The sequence below is a fragment of the Neovison vison genome, chromosome 2 (assembly GCF_020171115.1).
Source record: "Neovison vison isolate M4711 chromosome 2, ASM_NN_V1, whole genome shotgun sequence".
In the NCBI taxonomy this organism is placed as follows: domain Eukaryota; kingdom Metazoa; phylum Chordata; class Mammalia; order Carnivora; family Mustelidae; genus Neogale; species Neogale vison.
This window is the reverse complement of record NC_058092.1, coordinates 217,337,963-217,356,095: the sequence shown is the minus strand read 5'-3', so window position 1 is coordinate 217,356,095 and position 18,133 is coordinate 217,337,963. Positions and strand designations below refer to the sequence as shown.

At 39.5% G+C, this 18,133-nt stretch overlaps 1 non-coding gene across 1 annotated transcript; it reads left to right on the top strand.

Annotated features, from left to right (window-relative positions):
* The first annotated feature begins 14,199 nt into the window (after positions 1–14,199).
* Positions 14,200–14,306, top strand: LOC122901549. Its single transcript, XR_006383558.1, has one exon. It is a non-coding gene; the product is annotated as a U6 spliceosomal RNA (small nuclear RNA).
* The last annotated feature ends 3,827 nt before the right edge of the window (positions 14,307–18,133 follow it).

The window sequence follows — 18,133 nt, the reverse complement described above, 5'->3', positions numbered from 1 at the left end:
CATAGCTCCTCTGGGACCACCAGCATGGCTGAAGGACAGAAACCAATCCCTCATTGTCCACCCACCACATGAGGCTTTGTTAGCTCTAAGATCACAAACATGGTTTTCAAACAGTCACTGGATACTTCTTGAAGTCTGAGCTGCCCCCTCTACAAACAACCCCCCTGACTTACTGGGATAGAAGAGAAGGAAGGGCCATGAAGAAGTCTTCCTCGTGCTCATTGCAAGACACATAAAACAACATTCCCATCTTGGTCTCTGGGCTGTATCACAGGGAGGAAGGGACTCATCTAGTCTCTGAATGGACCTTTTGCAGGAGTCAGAGCAAGACTGAACACTCCTCAGCCAGAGCAAGGAAAACAGCGGTGTCAGAGAACACTCATTCCAGAGTTCTGGACTGAATTAACAGTGGTCTGTTCTATCCCATTTCACATCTGAACCATGGAGTGGTCTTGAACATATTACTGACAAATACAAACTTTTTAAAAAAGTACTCACTTAAGGGGTGCCTGACTCATGATTTTGGCTCATATCAGGATCTCAGGGTGGTGAGATTAAGCCCCATGTCAGGCTCTGTGCTCAATTTGGAGTCTGCTTGAGATTCTCTCTCCACCTCTGCCCCTCTAAAAAAAAATAACACATAAGATCTTTAAAAAAAAAAAATACTCAAACGAACTATTGTCTTTCTCCCCATGTGGATTAATTGAGAATGGCTTAAGGATCATAATCACTTATTATTTTTTAATTATTTGTTTCTAATTTTTAAATGATTTTTTAAAATGGTATTTTTAAGCAATTACTAAGTGAAAATGTGGAAGGGTAGGCAGGCTCTCCAGAAGCACATTAATGCTGACTTTAAGAACAGGATGTAGATATCCTACACCATTTGAGCCACCTCTTCTCATTCCCTCTCTTGTTCTCACTTTGATCTCAAAGAAATATTTTTTGGTGTCTGTGTATTCCTATGTTTCAGTGTATTGATATACAAAGTTCAAAGGCTGAACAGTATGTCTCCTGTGAAAGATACAACTGGGAAGATGTGACTATCCAAACTGGTTTGGATCATCTCTAAAGGTCATGAAATTAAACAACAGATCTTATAGCAGCAAGAGGACTGGTATCCCCATTTTTAAGGTAAGTATGTTTAGCAAAACAATACCCTGCCTGGACTTTTTGGCCTCCAGGCAGACATCCCCAGCTAAGACAGATGAGTGATTAGCCTAATTAATTCTGTAGACACCTAGAGGATCACCCTGTTAAGCATGGGTCTGCCTGCCTCCCTAAAACATCTATTTTATGTCCTATTGTCTAATTTTGTTGGCCAGGTAGGTTTGGGAGCTGCATTCACTGTGATTGGGGAAGATTATTCTGGAAGATAGAAATCAACCTGGGAAAAGAAATTAGCAGGTCAAGCTTGAGCCAGAGAGGAACTCCACTTCTGTTGGGCTTCCTAATGAGTCTTAGTGCCTTCCCCCACCATTTAATCATTTTATCTCTATTCTTTTCTTGTGTCATTTTAAGAAGGGGAATAAAAACTCTGCTAGGTCTCGGGTGTGAGTACCATACTTAGAAGATAATTCCCACCACACCAGAAACCCTAAGAGACCAGGGGCAACAGGTACTGCTTAAGAAACTCTGTAAGCCCAACTGATTTGGAACAGGGATCAGCAAACTGCCATCTACAGGCCAAATCCAGTGCACCACCTGATTCTGTAAATAAAGTTTTATTGGAATACAGCCATATCCACTTGTTTACCTATCATCAATGTTTGCATTTGTACTACAACAGCAGAGTTGAGTGATTGACAGAGACCCTATGACCTACAAAGCCAAAATATTTACTAGCTGGCCCATTTCAGGTGAAATTTGAAGATCTCCTCTGATTTAGGAATTTGATTCAAGTTTCAAAGTCAGGGAGTTGTCTAAATATGGGGAAATTCTATTGAAGTGAAATTTGATGTGGTTTAAGAGTTAATGTAGACATTTCAGTGTTTGCTGGAATACTCTCTTACTAGATCAGATTCAGGAATTTTTCAAGCCAGTTGTTAAACCATAAACCATGCATTTGGCCATGGCGGGAACATCTGCACCATGGAGATCAGCAAACTCTACTAATACAGACATCATGTATGTATGTATCTGTGTATTTCTGGAGAGGTAGTTTATCTACACACTGCAGTGCACAAACCTCATGCTTCTGGTGAAGAAGCTAACCATAGGTTTAGACAAGAAACATCATGAAAAAAATCTAACATCATGCACCTTCCTTCCTTCATGTATTGGCCATGTCTGTTCCTCATTCCATAGTGCCATTAACAGTATCGTGCTTATCGAATGTCCAGAAAAATCATGCAGTCTTTTTACCAGGAACCATGACTGACAGCACCTATATGTCTTATAAAGGATTCTATATATTTACTATTTCTAGGGTCAGATGTATGAGGAAGAATTATATCAACTTCACAGGGAGGGACATTCTGCAGAAGATATTCCACCTGACTGATTTTCCTTCTACCTTCCTGACTGTATAATTTTGTCTAAAGAGGAGATCCTTAAATTTTAATGATCACTAAAAGCATCCACTGTGTTTGATAAAATTTTTATTTCCAGGCTTATTATGCACAAAGTTTCATTTAGTGGATTTGGGCGGGGCTCAGGAACTGACCTTTTTAACAAGTACATCAAGAAATTTGGTCTCAGTGATCCACAAGGGAACCCTAAAATCCTTTTATCAATCCTGAAATTGTTTAAATAACCACAGACTCCCTATATGTGAAAAACCTAAGATGGTATATTAAAGACTCTTTCAGTTTATTCCCTCCTCTTTCCTGTTCAGAACTATGCTGTAGAACTGAAGAACCTTGGACGTCTACTCTTTCGGAGACTTGGGAGTTTTTTCCCCCTCTGACTATGCAGTATGTTCTCCTTGTAAATCCTGGCCTAGACTCTGCCACTGCTTCATGTTTGTGAATAAAACTTTTCCAAATCAATATACACCAATATGTATATTCATGTGTGTTCTTAGAGAAAATGTTCAGCTCTCCTTCCTTATAGTAATTAATGCTGGGGTGCAACACCAGGATCCCACACCTTCTGGATAAAGACCCCTATATTCCATCAACTGGGAACAGCTGTTGATGTCTCACAGCTGAGTCTAAGTGACTGGGAAGGTCTAGAGGACCTTCCCAGGGTTCTTTCCATCCCTTGTGGTCAGTCTACATTCATTAATAAGGGAGTACTAAGGCATCCTTTAGCTTCAACTCAAGACAACTCTGAAAGACAAGCTTAACTCTAGGGTATCTGGTGGGATTAGTCAAGACCTTTGTTGTGACTGCATTGTGTAACTTCTCCCTTTGCCCGTTCTGCTTCTCTGACCCCCGATACCTCAAGGTGCTGTTGCTGAAAGCACTGTTCAATAAACTATATGCATGCAAATTTCTATCTGACAGCCTGTTTTCCCTGGGAATTGGGTCTAAGATATTATCCTATAGCCTGGTTCTTAAGGACCAATTCTAGCCCTATCTTGAGTTTGGCTGGATTTTGGAATCAGCTATTTCCCAAGATTTCCCTTACTCATTTGCAAAATATCCCAGAGGGGGCACCTGGCTGGCTTAATCAGTAGAGCATGTAATCCTAATCACAGGGTCATGAGTCCAAGTTCCATATTGGTCATGGATCCTATGTTTAAAAAAGAAAAAATATTAAAAAGGTATATCCTGGATGGAATAGGGTAGAAAAGGAAAAAAATGTAAAAGGAAAGTTTCATCCCAGGCCTAAATCATAAATTCATTTGTTGCTAAAAATTTTTATTAAAATATTACTCTTTATAAAATATTGCATTGGTTCCTTTTGAGAATACACTTGATCCCACAGAACTAATGGTAGAAAAGCATAAGCTTTTTTGCTGCTGTATCAGAAAACAAAACCCATTTAAAAAGACCTCCCAGAAACCAAAGTTCAAGATCCCCTCTGTGCTAGATACAGAATTTTCTCCCAATCAGAATTCCAATCTACAAAGACCCCAGTGAATTAATCCACACAGATGGAACTGAATATTCTTCTAAAATGCTATATTTATATATTTTTTAACTCAAACTAGAAGTGGTTTCCTAGATCAGCTAATCAATAATGGTCCTTCTTCTTGTGTGACTTGATTTGGAAACCATATTAAGAGCAGACTTGTCTTGTTCCATAGGGAATGGAGATCAAATAGGTATTACAAGTTAGCAAAACCTTTAGCCCTGTCATAAGACTTGCCACTGTATGGAAACTTCACAGGGCTTCTTCCACAGGAAGACAGAATCACAGAATGCTAGGGCAGGAGAAAGCTCTTAGATATATATTTCTTAACCTTTGTATATGCAGTATTCATAGTTTAAGTTTGGATTCAAATTGGCCAGGATTCAGATTTGCCATTTATTCCAAGTAATCTTGGAAGAATTGTAACCCTCACTGAACCCCAAATGCCTCACCTGTTTCATGGACATAATAATGTATCACTAAAAATCTTAGTAAGTGGAGGTTAGTAAAGCACATTGTATAAAACAGGTAATTAATTCATAGGTTTACCCCCTCCCCTTCTCTCCAACATATCATATGTGAAAAGATCAACATGATGAACCGGTTGAGAAACTCCTATCAAGACATGCAGCTAATTAGTACTGAAAATACAAGAAGAATCACGTTTTCTGGTCCTGAAATGGAATACTCTTTAACATGATGCTTCTCTAGACCAAATTTTCAGCAAACCTTCCCTTTCAGCATGTCAAAGCCACATGCAGTTCATTAGACATGTGTCTGCAGAAACATTCAGGAAGAAAAATCTTCACCTATGACATCCAAGTAAAGGACAAGTTCTTTAGAAGCTTTTTATTATTTTAAATAAAAATAAATCCAGAGTGACCTAATTCTCCTTATCCCACACCTTCATATTTTTTCTTACTGCTCATCATTAATATGGATATGATATGGGCAAACCTGCATATGTGAACTTGTTCTAGATCAGATACCTTCCCCTTCATTTGCGAATTTCAGACTAGAAACTAGATGTGTGACACCTGGTTTTTCTTTCCACCGATACTGTTTCTGAGGTGCCAATCTCAGGCACAAAGGAAGGCTGCAAAGATCCACATGGAACAAGGATAACCAGGGTTAACAGCAACTCAGAGCATCAATCACTTTTATTGCCCCCGAGGCAGTGTTTCCATTATTTATGCTGCTGGGTGATCTGCTGTATTTATGATACAGCTAGTTGTCATGGCTTTAAAAATATGATGGATTCCTAAATTAATCCCGTATTCCTTGTCTTGTGCTTGAAGCATGGGCAGTCATAAGGAGTACAGAGGTATCTGTAATCACAAAGTTAAATGCCCATGGGTCATGATGAAGGACTGACCATTACATCCAGAATAAGTTTGTGTCCATAATGCTCAAGATCCCCATCTATGCCTACAGATTGAGTGCTAAAATTTATTCTATCAATATTTAACAGTGTAATGAGCTTTCCTAGTTCTCTGGGGGAATGAAAACATGAATAAGACACAGATTTGACTCTTGATGTATTTTGAGTCCACTTACAATTAATAATTGAAAGCACAGAATCTGTCTTAGAAGTAAAAATAAAGTGTTGGGAATTTTGTAAAAGTGAGAAACCACTTGCTGCTGTGACTAGGGCTGGTGATAAAGAGTATGGCATTTAGGGAGACATGAAGCATGGAAAAAGTGTTGACAAGATGGGAAACAATTCATGTTTAGAGAATGACATGGGCAAAAGGATCGAAATCAGACCTAACAATTGAATGGTACACGGGGAGCAATTAAGTTGAAAAGTAGGTAGGAACCAGCTCCTGCAAGGTCAAGAGAACTTTTGACTTAATTCTAGAAGCAATGACAAGCTTAGGGGAAGTTTTCTTGGAAGGAAAAACTCCCTGGACCTTAGGAAAACAAGTTTGTCCACAGAGTTAGCATGAATTGGAATAAGAGTGGGGGAAGGGAACGTACATCAGGATGCCAATTTGCAGGCACACCGGTTTTAAGAAAGGACATAGTAGGAATTGGACAGAAATATTTTAAGTCATGTTAAAAAGAAATTCTAAGGAGAAGAATAGAGAGAATGGAGATTAGTGCTGCTGTTGAAATGTAACCCTGTACCAAAAATCCTTAACGAAGTTTACAATGACCTACGTGATGAGTCTTTTATGGACTAATAAAGCCCTGCTCTAGGATTTTTCCCACCTTCCCACTTCATGCCAGACACACAGGCTTTCTTGAAGGCCCCCAAATGGAGCAAGCACATTCTAGCATTAGGGCTCTGCACTAGGGAAGAAGTTATTCCCTCAAATTGCTGCATGGCTCATTCCCTTACTTTTTCTGATTCTTTGTTCAAAGGCGAAGCCCTAACGCCTTTACTTAAAACTACAACCACCTCGTGGCCACCCACCTCGTAATACTCCCCTTGTTGTCTATAGCACTTATTTTCATACATAGAAAAAATACGATGTACCTATTTGATATACCATTTATTGTCTTTTTCTACCATTTTGCATATAAACTCCATATAGGTAGAAATCTGTCCAGTTCAGTTACTGATGTGTACCCAGTGTTTAGAAGAGTACCCAGAGATAGAGTAGGTAGTTAGTATGTGTTTGTTGAATGAATAAACCAGTACAACTGACTTACAACATATCCCTGTTGGTCATTTTTGGATCCCATGGACCCTCATGATGTTCTACCAGTCTATGTTTGCATTTCTGCACTGGCCATGTATCTCCACCAGGCTTGCCTCACTCACATCAGTTCCAAGTTAAACTTTGTTGGATTCCCAACTAGGACAGGAATGTCTTCTTTCAGTGAATGAAGACTCTGAGGACATTTTATTTTCAAGGACCTATTTTCTTGTAGCTTTGGGAAACTTCCTCCTTCCTTGATGCTTTGTAGGCTATTAAGAAAACCCCTGTGTTGCCTCATTATTCAAGTCTTACATTATAGTTAGAATACTTAGAAATTTTAATGAGGAAATCTCTTTGAATTTAGTCCATGGTAATTAATAGCTGTGATTAGAAATTGTTTTCCATTTTCATCATATGTTCTTTAAATCAAGCCGATCATATTGGCAGACTTTTGGCAGGAACAAAGGAAGTGATATTTAGTGTGATTTGCAGCTACCCCAAGTAATTTCCATCTTTTCTCTAGTGTCTTCTCCAGAGTGGAAGCACCATTTAACTTGTCATCCCAGAACCTACTCAGTGCCAACACATCAATACCCTGGCCCAGTCAGAATTATGGTCGTTTCTGTGTGCACAGACAAAGGAGAAAAATATGAGAAATTTTGAGTAATACCCACTAAATTTTTCTATGTGGTCTTTCATTGATATCCTGCCATGTGTTTTCTCTTGGCATGTACTAAGCCAGGGGACCATGCTCTTACTTGGGACTTAACATCAGTATTTATATAAACCTATAAGAAAAGTCAGATATTTTGGGATTGTAAGCAAGTATTTGATGTGCTAAACTTCCTTTCATATAATCTGTGTGGAAATTCAATGAAGCCAGAAAGTTGACAATCGATGAACAAGTAAATCCCGAGTATTCATCGTGTCCCTAACAATGTACTAAGGAATGTGGAGTAATAAAACATGTCCCTTCACTGATACTGCTAGGCAAGCAAAATGTGACAATTAACAAGGGAACAAAAAGTAAAAAATCATGGCAATTAGCCAAATTATAGCTTTTTTTAAAATCTCATGGAAAATACAAGTTCTGGGTTTTTGAAAATTCAGAATAGTTACTGTGTTATAAAAATAATACATATGAACTATATTTGGATAAACAGTTAAAATCAAGAAAATTTAAAAATTTAAAAGTGAAAATAAAAATTGCTATTATAATATCTCTTAGAAATATTCTGATCAACATTTTCATGGCTATCATTTCAGTATACTGTATCTCATGCTATTTTTCCATGCTTGTTGAATGCTTTTGAGTCAACAACTATAAAGTTTAAAATAGTCATTAAAAATCCAAGATGAAGGGGGCGCCTGGGTGGCTCAGTGGGTTAACCCACTGCCTTCGGCTTAGGTCATGATCTCAGGGTCCTGGGATCAAGCCCCGCATCAGGCTCTCCGCTCAGCAGGGAGCCTGCTTCCCCCCCTCTCTCTGCCTGCCTCTCTGCCTACTTGTGATCTCTCTCTCTGTCAAATAAATAAATAATATATTTTTTTAAAAATCCAAGATGAAGAAGATCTGGCACATTCCCATGCTGACACTCTTTGAAGGTCAATTAATGATTACATTAATTGTAGCTTAATTAAAGCTACCTAAGTATACCTAAGAAAGCTTGATTGAAGCTTTCTTAGGAAATTTTAGAGATGAAAAGAGTAAATGACTACACAGTTGATGATGACCATATTCTTGGAATCTGAGAGTTTGTGAGGAGTTTGTCACACTCATGAGAAGTATCTATAGTTACATATATAGGGTACATGTGTCTGGTCCTGTGATCAGAAATAGATGGTAGCACTTGGTACAAGCCGGATTTATGGTATAGATCTTAAGGTTCAGACTGCCAGCACCAGACATATGCCTGAAAGTTTGTTAGAAATACAGAACTCTGCTTCTTCAGATTCACTACATAAGAAACTGCTTTCCCCTACAAAAATTCCTAAAAGATTCCTCCTAACATAAAGTTTGAAAATACTTTCAAACATATGCCAGGATGATCCATCGGAGGGAGTGCTCAACGAAGCCAAAGAGGTTAGAGAAGCTTTGAAGACCCTCTAAATGTATCAAGGAATTTCAACGTGAGTTGTAAAGAAAACAAACAAATAATACCAAATTCCAACAGAATCAAAATAGCATCTTGAAATGTACATATACACTTGGTAAACAATCATAAAGAGGAGTAACAGTAAGAGACCAATGCTTTAAATACAAGTTATAAAGGACAAACTAGAAATTGAGGACCGTTTATCCATGAGTGCATTTTCCCCTTCCATTTGGAGGAAAGATAACCTAAAAAATACTCTAAAGATGTATCTGAAAATTACCAAAGATCATCCTTTGAGAAAGAGTAGCTTCTGGCACGGTTAAAGAAGAAAGCTCTTGTCCCACTTTTAAAAAAATTATTAATTATTTAATTACGTGCCAAAAAAGTACTTTAATTTATATCAAAGACAGTCAAAATATACAAAGCTAGGCTAAAGAAATAAGGCTAATAGGACCCTGAATATAACACTTAGGATCTACTGGAATGCAGGCAGGAAATACTGAAACTAGTTATTTTATGTTTTAAATTTACATTATTTTTCCTATTGCATAACATACAGAATTGTAAAATTTTACAGTCGTGTTGTCTATAATAAACAATGCACCAAAAAATACATACTGAAAAGTATTTTTACTGATGTGTTTCCTATCTCAAAATTATACATTTACTGATTTTAGTTTACTATTTTGATCTCTTTTCCCCAAAAGTTTGCCAACAGTTTGCTACTTGATTAAGTTTATGAAATAGTAATGTAATGATTTATTTTTCCCCCTTTTTTATTAAGGAGAAATGCTGTGTCTCCAAGTATGAGCAATTGCTTTTTTAAGAGATTCTTTCAGGGTCTGTCATTGATAAATTATATCAATAAGCCTTGTTTTTAACCTTATCCAATCTCCTATGTAAGAATCAAAAATTACCATATAACTAGGTAGAACAGAGCAGCAACAGAGAAAAAGTACAAGTACTTCATAATGACTCTATACACATATAGCTTTAGACCTAGTTGTCTCTAAATAAATGTTGGTTAATTGGATGATAACTACTAATACCCAGGCCCAATGTAGAATTTAAATCCGTTTTTCCTCAAAGCCTTGTCCCTAGCTTTCCTCAACCAGATTCTCCTAGTGTTTTGTGAAACACTATGTGGGCACAAGACCACTCCCACTCATTCAGAACAGGGGTGGAATGTAGCCATCTGTATTTATCTAAAAGTGCCTCAATGCTTCCAATGCATTTTAAAGTTTGAACACCCATGATTTCAGGGTGCCTGGGTGGCTCAGTCAGCTAAGGGTCTGTCTTAGGCTCAGGTCACGATCCTGGGCTCCTAAGATTAAATCCCACATCCTTTCCTTGCTCAGTAGGGAGCCTGCTTTTCCCTCTGCCTCCACCCCCCCAACTGCTCTGCATGCACATACTCTCTCTCAAATAAAATCTTGAAAACCACGGATTTCAAGATCTTAACTTTGATATAGAAATGGTTTCCCTTCAGGACCAAAAAAATACCACAAAATGTTTGTAATTTTTATCCCCTGAATTTCCATACATTGCTAATGAAGTTATTCTGGAAGCATAGAGCATACTCTACTGATTATTGACATCTTGTTTTGGTAGTTAGCCAGTTATCAAGATTTATTGTACAGTGGGGTAAATATTGACCTCAGCATTGGCCTATCATTTACCCATTAACTGTGTTCATCTTTTCTGCCTCAGCAGTAGACATCAGATGGGTCCCTAACTGTGGCCACACCGATTTAACCATTTACCTGAAATATGCTTGAGGAACTGAAAGCAATACCGCTGATGAGGAGAAGAGTAGAAAAATTGATTTACATGGCAAGATAAATGGCCAACATTTAAAAAAAAATGTACTTCCATTTTATTTTTAAAAAGCACTTCAATCATAAAACTCAGATGACTAAACAAAAACAAAGAGAAAAAATACAAGAAAAATCTGAATATAGAAAGTTCATCTTTATGATGGAAGTATACCACTATTTACAACAGAGGTCCGTGAATCTTTAGAGAATGAACAAACCCATTTTCAAAGGAAATGTTGTATTTGCTGATTTGAACAGACAATACTGAGACGTAGTCTTATAAGGGGAAAAGTAAAGATAAAGGAAAATGATGTCAATGTCAATGTCATTGATGTCAATGTCAATGTTGGACCCTGTGGGCTTTTGGCAGAGCCTTCCTGGGAACATGAAGAAAAAGATTCTTCATTTCAAGTGAATCTGAATAGAATACTAAGAAGCTTACTGCAAGGATGAAGGTGATAGAGCCACTGGAAGGGGAGCAGGGCAAGGAGAATGGAATGTGGAGATTGGAGTTGGATAATATGATGTCCCCAGCTCTGCCTTGTACATTCTCAGGCATTTTTTTTTTCCAAGCAAAACCATCCTTTCTAAAGACACAGAGGCTTCAGACCATTGGTTTTTGTTTTGAGGGGTTTGGGATGTTTTTCGGCGAGGATACTGGTTTTGAGTTTTCTCCAACATTGATCCACGGTAGCTTTTCTACATTAAACATCAGCCAAACAGCCTCAATCATCTATAAACCTCCTTTTGAAAAAACGTGCTTCCGAAACCTAGGGCCTCATTCTCAAAAGCACATTGAATGCCCTTCCCGGATGACATTTCTGTCTGCAGGAAAATCCCAGCCCGCGCGTGGGCAGCATCATTGGTCCTAATGGTTCTTGAGAGGCATTTGGGAAACTTGATTTCATCTCTGGGTAGAGCTGCCACAGAAGGAAGTGACCTAGACGTGACATGTCAGACAGTCCCTGTACTTGAGAAAAGACGAGAGCTGCCTTGTCCCCTGGAAGTTTCCCCAGAGGTATTGGGCTAACTTCTTGGTGAGCAGCTCCCAATCGTCAGTTTTGAAGAGGTGTATTCTGCTGTCAAGCCCCAGTGCTGCCTCATTTACACAGATAAGGAGTTCTAATAAGATACTTTAGAAAGTCACTTATGCCATAAGGTATTCACATTATCTCCAGACATTTCTATTTGGCTAATAGGAAATGAAAGTGTGGATTAATGCCTTTCGCATGCCATTAAAAACTGAGAGGGAGAAACCTCATTTTGGCCACGAGGGGCCTTCTTCTCATGTCTGTTCACTGTTGCCTCAGCTCATCGCCTTCAGTGCTTTCAAAAGCTAAGGATGAATTTTGACTTCATAGAAAATGAGTTTAAGCCAGAAAGTCCATGTGGCCTCCAAACTTTGGATTACTGCCATGGCACGTTGCATTTCACCTTTGATTTAAAGATCGAGAACATGTGGCTTCCTAAAAATGAAAAACTATTTTGCTCAATTCCCAAAAGGCTAATGCAAGCAGCTGTTAAAGGGGAAATAAAAAGACAGACAGCAGAATTCCAAATAAGCCAGACTTCATACAATTGGGTCACCGATCACCTCTCCATAACCCTGAGGAGTCAGAGTAGCAAATAAGTCTCCTCTTCCCTCTATCTGACTCCTGATCAAATACCCAATTGCTGGGTATGGCTTCAAGTATAAATCCCACAGGGAATCAGTGAAATTACCATAATAAAATATGGTAAGGTAACAATGAGTGATTAAGATCCAGGCATGGTGCCAGGTGTCATATATGTAAGACCTCATCAAATCCTACCAAAACTGGGAAGGTGAGAACTAGTATGTTACCCCATGTTAAAGATAAGGAAAATTACGTTGCCAACTTCAGTGAAAGAAGTGTTAGTAGAGAAACACGTAATCTGAGTCTTTAGCCTACAGCTTTAGCTGCACTTAAAAAAAAAAAAAAAAGGTGATCAGCAATTAATTTTCTAAAGGGAATCTTTGCATTGGACAAATGCTTCCATATTTGCCTAAATAAAGGATTTCTCAAACAATATCAAGATACTTACATTGATATTGAAATCTCTGCAGTTCCACCAAGCCCTTTCTGTCAGCAAATGGAGGTGACTGAAAAACAGCTCCGCTCAGCAAAGGTCAAACCACCTCGAGATGAAGGCTGAGAAGTCTATTCAAGGACATTCAAATGCCCCTTCAAGGTCAGAATTCATGTGCAGTAGGAAGGATGTCACTCAGAAAGAGACAAGTAGCAGGGCTATATCAGGGTGCGGTTACACTGCTTTCTTATAGGAGGGCCTGCTTTTCCTTTCTCTTAACATTCAAGTCATAACCTACGTTTTCTTTTCTTTTTTTTTTTTTTTTAAAGATTTTATTTATTTATTTGCCAGAGAGAGATCACAAGTAGGCAGAGAGGCAGGCAGAGAGAGAGAGGAGGAAGCAGGCTCCCTGCTGAGCAGAGAGCCCGATGCGGGACTCGATCCCAGGACCCTGAGATCATGACCTGAGCCGAAGGCAGCAGCTTAACCCACTGAGCCACCCAGGCGCCCCGTTTTCTTTTCTTTGAGACAGGGTTTTCGTGGGTGGATTCAAGGCAAGCTTCACCATGTGAAAACTCACCCTTCCCTTTCTAGTTCCTAAATTAATGCCTACTCACTCCTCAGAGCCCTGTTTCATGTACTCCAAAGGACTGGAGATTTGTAGGCCGTCTGCCACGAGGGGAGTGTAGCTCCCACCAAGGTCCATGCTCTGCCTTTTCCCCCCTCCTAGAACCCCTGAGCCTCACCGCAGCCAGCCATCCCAGCAAGGAAAATGGTGTCTGACTTCTCCATTAAAGAGAAAGCCTTAGACTGTGAGGAGAAGCAGGCCATAAAGCCACCAGCTTAACTAAACCTTTACAGTTTTTAGGGGTTTTAAAATATAGGCAATTTGAAGATATCATTGAGCCTGAGCACAGCCTTATCCTAAGTTTCCCTTGGTCTACTCAGAACCAGACTGTGATGGTAAACAGCTGGAAGAACCTCCTGGAAGGACAAAGCCAGTTCCTCATGGTCACTGTGGTCTCCACAATGGATTTATGAGGTGGCTTCTTCTCTTGGCTTGACCCCAAAGTGGGGGGCTTGACCCTATAATGCCTACAGAGAACTACAGAGTTCAACCCCAAAGACAGTGCTGGGATATTCAGCATATCCCCCCATGTTCTCAGGAAGAATATCCTACAGGTTCTCCTATAGAGAATCCTACAGAACATGCCTAGGGAAAAGCATTATCGTTAGAAAAAGAATTCTCCACTCCAGCCTTGAAGTGAGAGAGTGTTAAGATCATAGTTTAATGTTCTTTAAGTTGGACTAGCAGAGGAGGAAGTCAATGTGAATCTGTCTTCAGGGGCAAGTAAGTACACATTTAGAGAAAGTGCAAGAAGTGCATCACTTTTGCTGTGACCCTAACTCAGCACTTCCAGGATTGGGCGATTTTACCAGTTGACAGCAGTTTATTCCAACAGGGTAGAATATTTCTTGTTTTGTTGGATGTTCAATGCATTCATTTGTATCTCAGATTAACTTTAATCCCCACTGTCTCCAATATACACAGAGATGTTAGACTTTGCTGTGCTCACATGGGCAGCACATGTACTAAAACTGGAAGGATACAGAGAAGAGTAGCGTGGCCCCCGCATAAGGATGACACACAAATTCATGAAGCCATCAGGCATAAGCCCTGAAACTATGAAACTCTCAAATCATAGGCGGTAACTCCTTGACATTGACCTTAGTGATGATTTTTTGGATTTCGCACCACAAGCAAAACCCACAGAAACGAAACAAAACAAGCGGGACTAAGTCAAACTGAAAAGCTCCTTCATATCAAAGGAAACTGACACACAAAGGAAACTGACACAATCAAAAGGCAACCTACCAAATGGTTCTATCTGAGAAGGGACTAAGATTCAAAATCTATAAAGAACTCATGCAGCTCAACAGGCCTAAAAACAGGCTGGTTAAAAAATGGGCAGAGGATCTGAACAGACATTTTTCTAAGAACGAGCTACAAATCACTAATCATCAGGGAAATGCAAATCAAAACCACCAGATACCACCTCTCCTTCGTTAGAAAGGCTGTCAACGGGACAAGAAATGTTGGTGAGGAGGTACAGAACAGAAAAATCTAGTACATTGTTACAGGAATGTATACTGATGTCGCCGTTAAAGAAAACAATATGGAGTTTCCTCAAAAAATTAAAATTAGAACTGACCTGTGATCCAGCAATTTCCCCTTTCTGGATATTTATCTAAAAAAGAAAATAAGAAAACACTAATTGGAAAAAATATGTACACCCATGTTCACTGATTATTACAATAGCCAAATTATGGAAATAACCTCCATGTCCACTGATGGATAAAGAAAGAATGTTTATACACATGCATGTGCACACTAACTCACATGTATGACACATATATTATGGAATATTATTCAGCCACAAAAAAGAAGATAATACCATCTGCAAGAACATAGGTAGATCTTGAGAACATTTTGTTAAATGCAGTAGGTCAGACAGAAAAAAAAAATCCCTTAGGATCTCATATGTAAAATCATAAAACAAACAAACAAAACTCAGAGAACAGATTGGTGGTTGCCAAATGCAGGGGGTAGAGATGTGAAAGAAACAGGCAAAAGTGGACAAAGGCTACAAATTTCCAGTTTTAAAATAAAACATGAGGATATAGTTTATAGCAGGATAAATATAGCTAATAGTACTATGCTTTGTATTTATAAGGTACTAAGAGAATAGATCTCAAAAGTTTTCATCACAAGAAAGAAAGGAACTATGGAGGGTAAGGGATGTCAACATGATTTGTTGTGATGATCATTCCATAATACATGCAAATATTGAATCATTATGTTGTACACCTTAATCTAATATAAGGTTACACCTTGTTGAAAAAAAATTAGACACTTTTGCTGGGTACATGCTTCTAATAAAAGAGTCCCAATCCCATACCACCCTTTCAGCTGGGGGCAATCCTGTGGCCTTTCTTTTAAACTAGTTCAACCTGAGAGACAGAATTCATGAACAGCAGGTTTTCTCCTGTTCTAGGAATTGTTTGTATTAATTCAGTATTTCCATAGTGGTGAAATAGTTTGTGTTTTTAGATCATCTTAATAACCCATTGAAGTTGGCATTAAATCATATGTCTAAAGTATCAGTTAAGAAAATCTCAGGGGGTGCCTGAGTGGCTTAGTGGGTTAAGCCTCTGCCTTTGGCTCAGGTCATGATCCCAGGGTCCTGGGATCGAGCCCACGTTGGGCTCTCTGATCAGCAGGGATCCTGCTTCCCTGTCTCTCTCTGCCTGCCTCTCTGCCTACTTGTGATCTCTGTCTGTCAAATAAATAAATAAACTCTTTAAAAAAAAAAAAAAAAAAGATGGGCGCCTGGGTGGCTCAGTGGGTTAAGCCGCTGCCTTCGGCTCAGGTCATGATCCCAGGGTCCTGGGATTGAGTCTCGCATTGGGCTCTCTGCTCAGCAGGGAGCCTGCTTCCTCTTCTCTCTGCCTGCCTCTCTGCCTACTTGTGATTTCTGCCTGTCAAATAAATAAAATCTTATAAAAAAAATTAAAAAAAAGAAAGAAAATCTCAGAAGAAAGTAGGTATTTTTAGGTCAAATTTTACACATATATACACACATATGTATATACATATTCTCTCTCTGTGTATATATATATACACACACATATACATACATATATATATGAGACAGAGAATTTTTTTTAAAGATTTTATTTATCCATTTAGCAGAGAGGGAACACAAGCAGGGGTAGTGGAGAGGGAGAAGCAGGCTTCCCGCTGAGCAGGGAGCCTGATGTGGGTCTCGATCCCAGGACCACAGGATCATGACCTGAGCTGAGGGCAGACACCCAACGACTGAGCCACCCACGTGCCCCAGAAAGAGAAATTCTTAAAAGATCAGAAGCCAAGTTTCGTTCTTCTTAATCTAAAGCTAGATTAACTTGAACTTCAATTTTACTTGTGTTCACATACAGGATTATGGTCTGTTTTTCCAAATGGTAGCCTCCCAGAAAAAGTTTCTATAAACCCAAAATATGTGTCCATCTTCCCTCCCTCTTTCCTACTAAAAGGTTAGCTCAATTGAATCCTATTTTATGTAAACTTGGTCGAATGAAAACTCAGATTTGTTAAAATAAAACATACAACATGATATGCATTTGAAACGGACCCTCTGGAAATCTTTAGAGAACATGTTCCCTTAACCAGCTTAAATGCTTGGATTAAAGAAAAGCTAAAATGCCTGCAGTTTTCCAGGTAAACACGCTGCATTACAGGAACAGAACATGCCAGTGCTGTGTGGTGTGTCTGCAGTAAAGAAAGGATGCCAAGTGAAGACATTTATCTAGTTTAGGAAGTTGCATTCCAAAGGATCTTTCCCTGAAATATGTTTGCACAGAAAAGGTGACTTTTTGTTTGAGCATCTTAAAATTATGCTAGGGTTATGCCTTCTTTTTAACCATTTAATGACACTGAGCAGGGAGCTGCTTCTCTCTCTCCCTCTGCTCCACCATACTCGACTTGTTCTCTCGCTCTCTCTTTCTGTCTCTCTCAAATGCCCACCCCCCCGCACTGTAACTCAGAGCTCCATCCCAGGACCCTGACATCATTACTTGAGGCGAAATCAAGAGTCAGACGCTTAACCAACTAAGCCACCCAGGTGCCCCAAGATACGTATTTTTTTTTTAAGATTTTATTTATTCATTTGACAGAGAGAAATCACAAGTAGATGGAGAGGCAGGCAGAGAGAGAGAGAGGGAAGCAGGCTCCCCGCAGAGCAGAGAGCCCGATGCGGGACTCGATCCCAGGACCCTGAGATCATGACCTGAGCCGAAGGCAGCGGATTAACCCACTGAGCCACCCAGGCGCCCCCAAGATACGTATTTTTGATGTGCACCTCACACATGGTAGGACTTGATAAATCCTTGTTGTGAATCACCCTTGATAAGAGGAACACTAAAAAGCAAAATCTATGGGACAGAATGAGCAGAAGAAAATAGTAGTGGAGATGGTCAAATCAAAAAGGATAGGGTAACTCTGCGACGCTCTGTCCCTCCTTTGCCAACCCCCGATTTCACCAATTCACATTTTGAGTCCTCTGAATTTCCTCAGTTCCTTGGGCTGCCGGGGAGCACATCCCCTATTTCCAAATGCGCCCACCCGGCTAGCCAAGCACCTCCAAAGTTGAGAGCCCTTGTTTGAAACGCGCTCACCAACTCCTGCGGCTCCTGAGCCTGAGGTCAGTGAGCGCGGCACTGCGCTGGAAATAGTAACTCCATGGCTTATGGCCAAATGCCATTGGTTCAATTACCCAGTACAGTGGTTCTCAACTTGTAGCCAGTATGAGAATCACCTGAAGGGTCTGTCAAAACACAGCACCCTAAAAAAACAAAACAAAACAAAACAAAACAAAAACCAACACCCTAGATTTCCACCCCCAGAGTTTCTGATTAAGAAGGTCTAGACTAGAACCCGAGAATT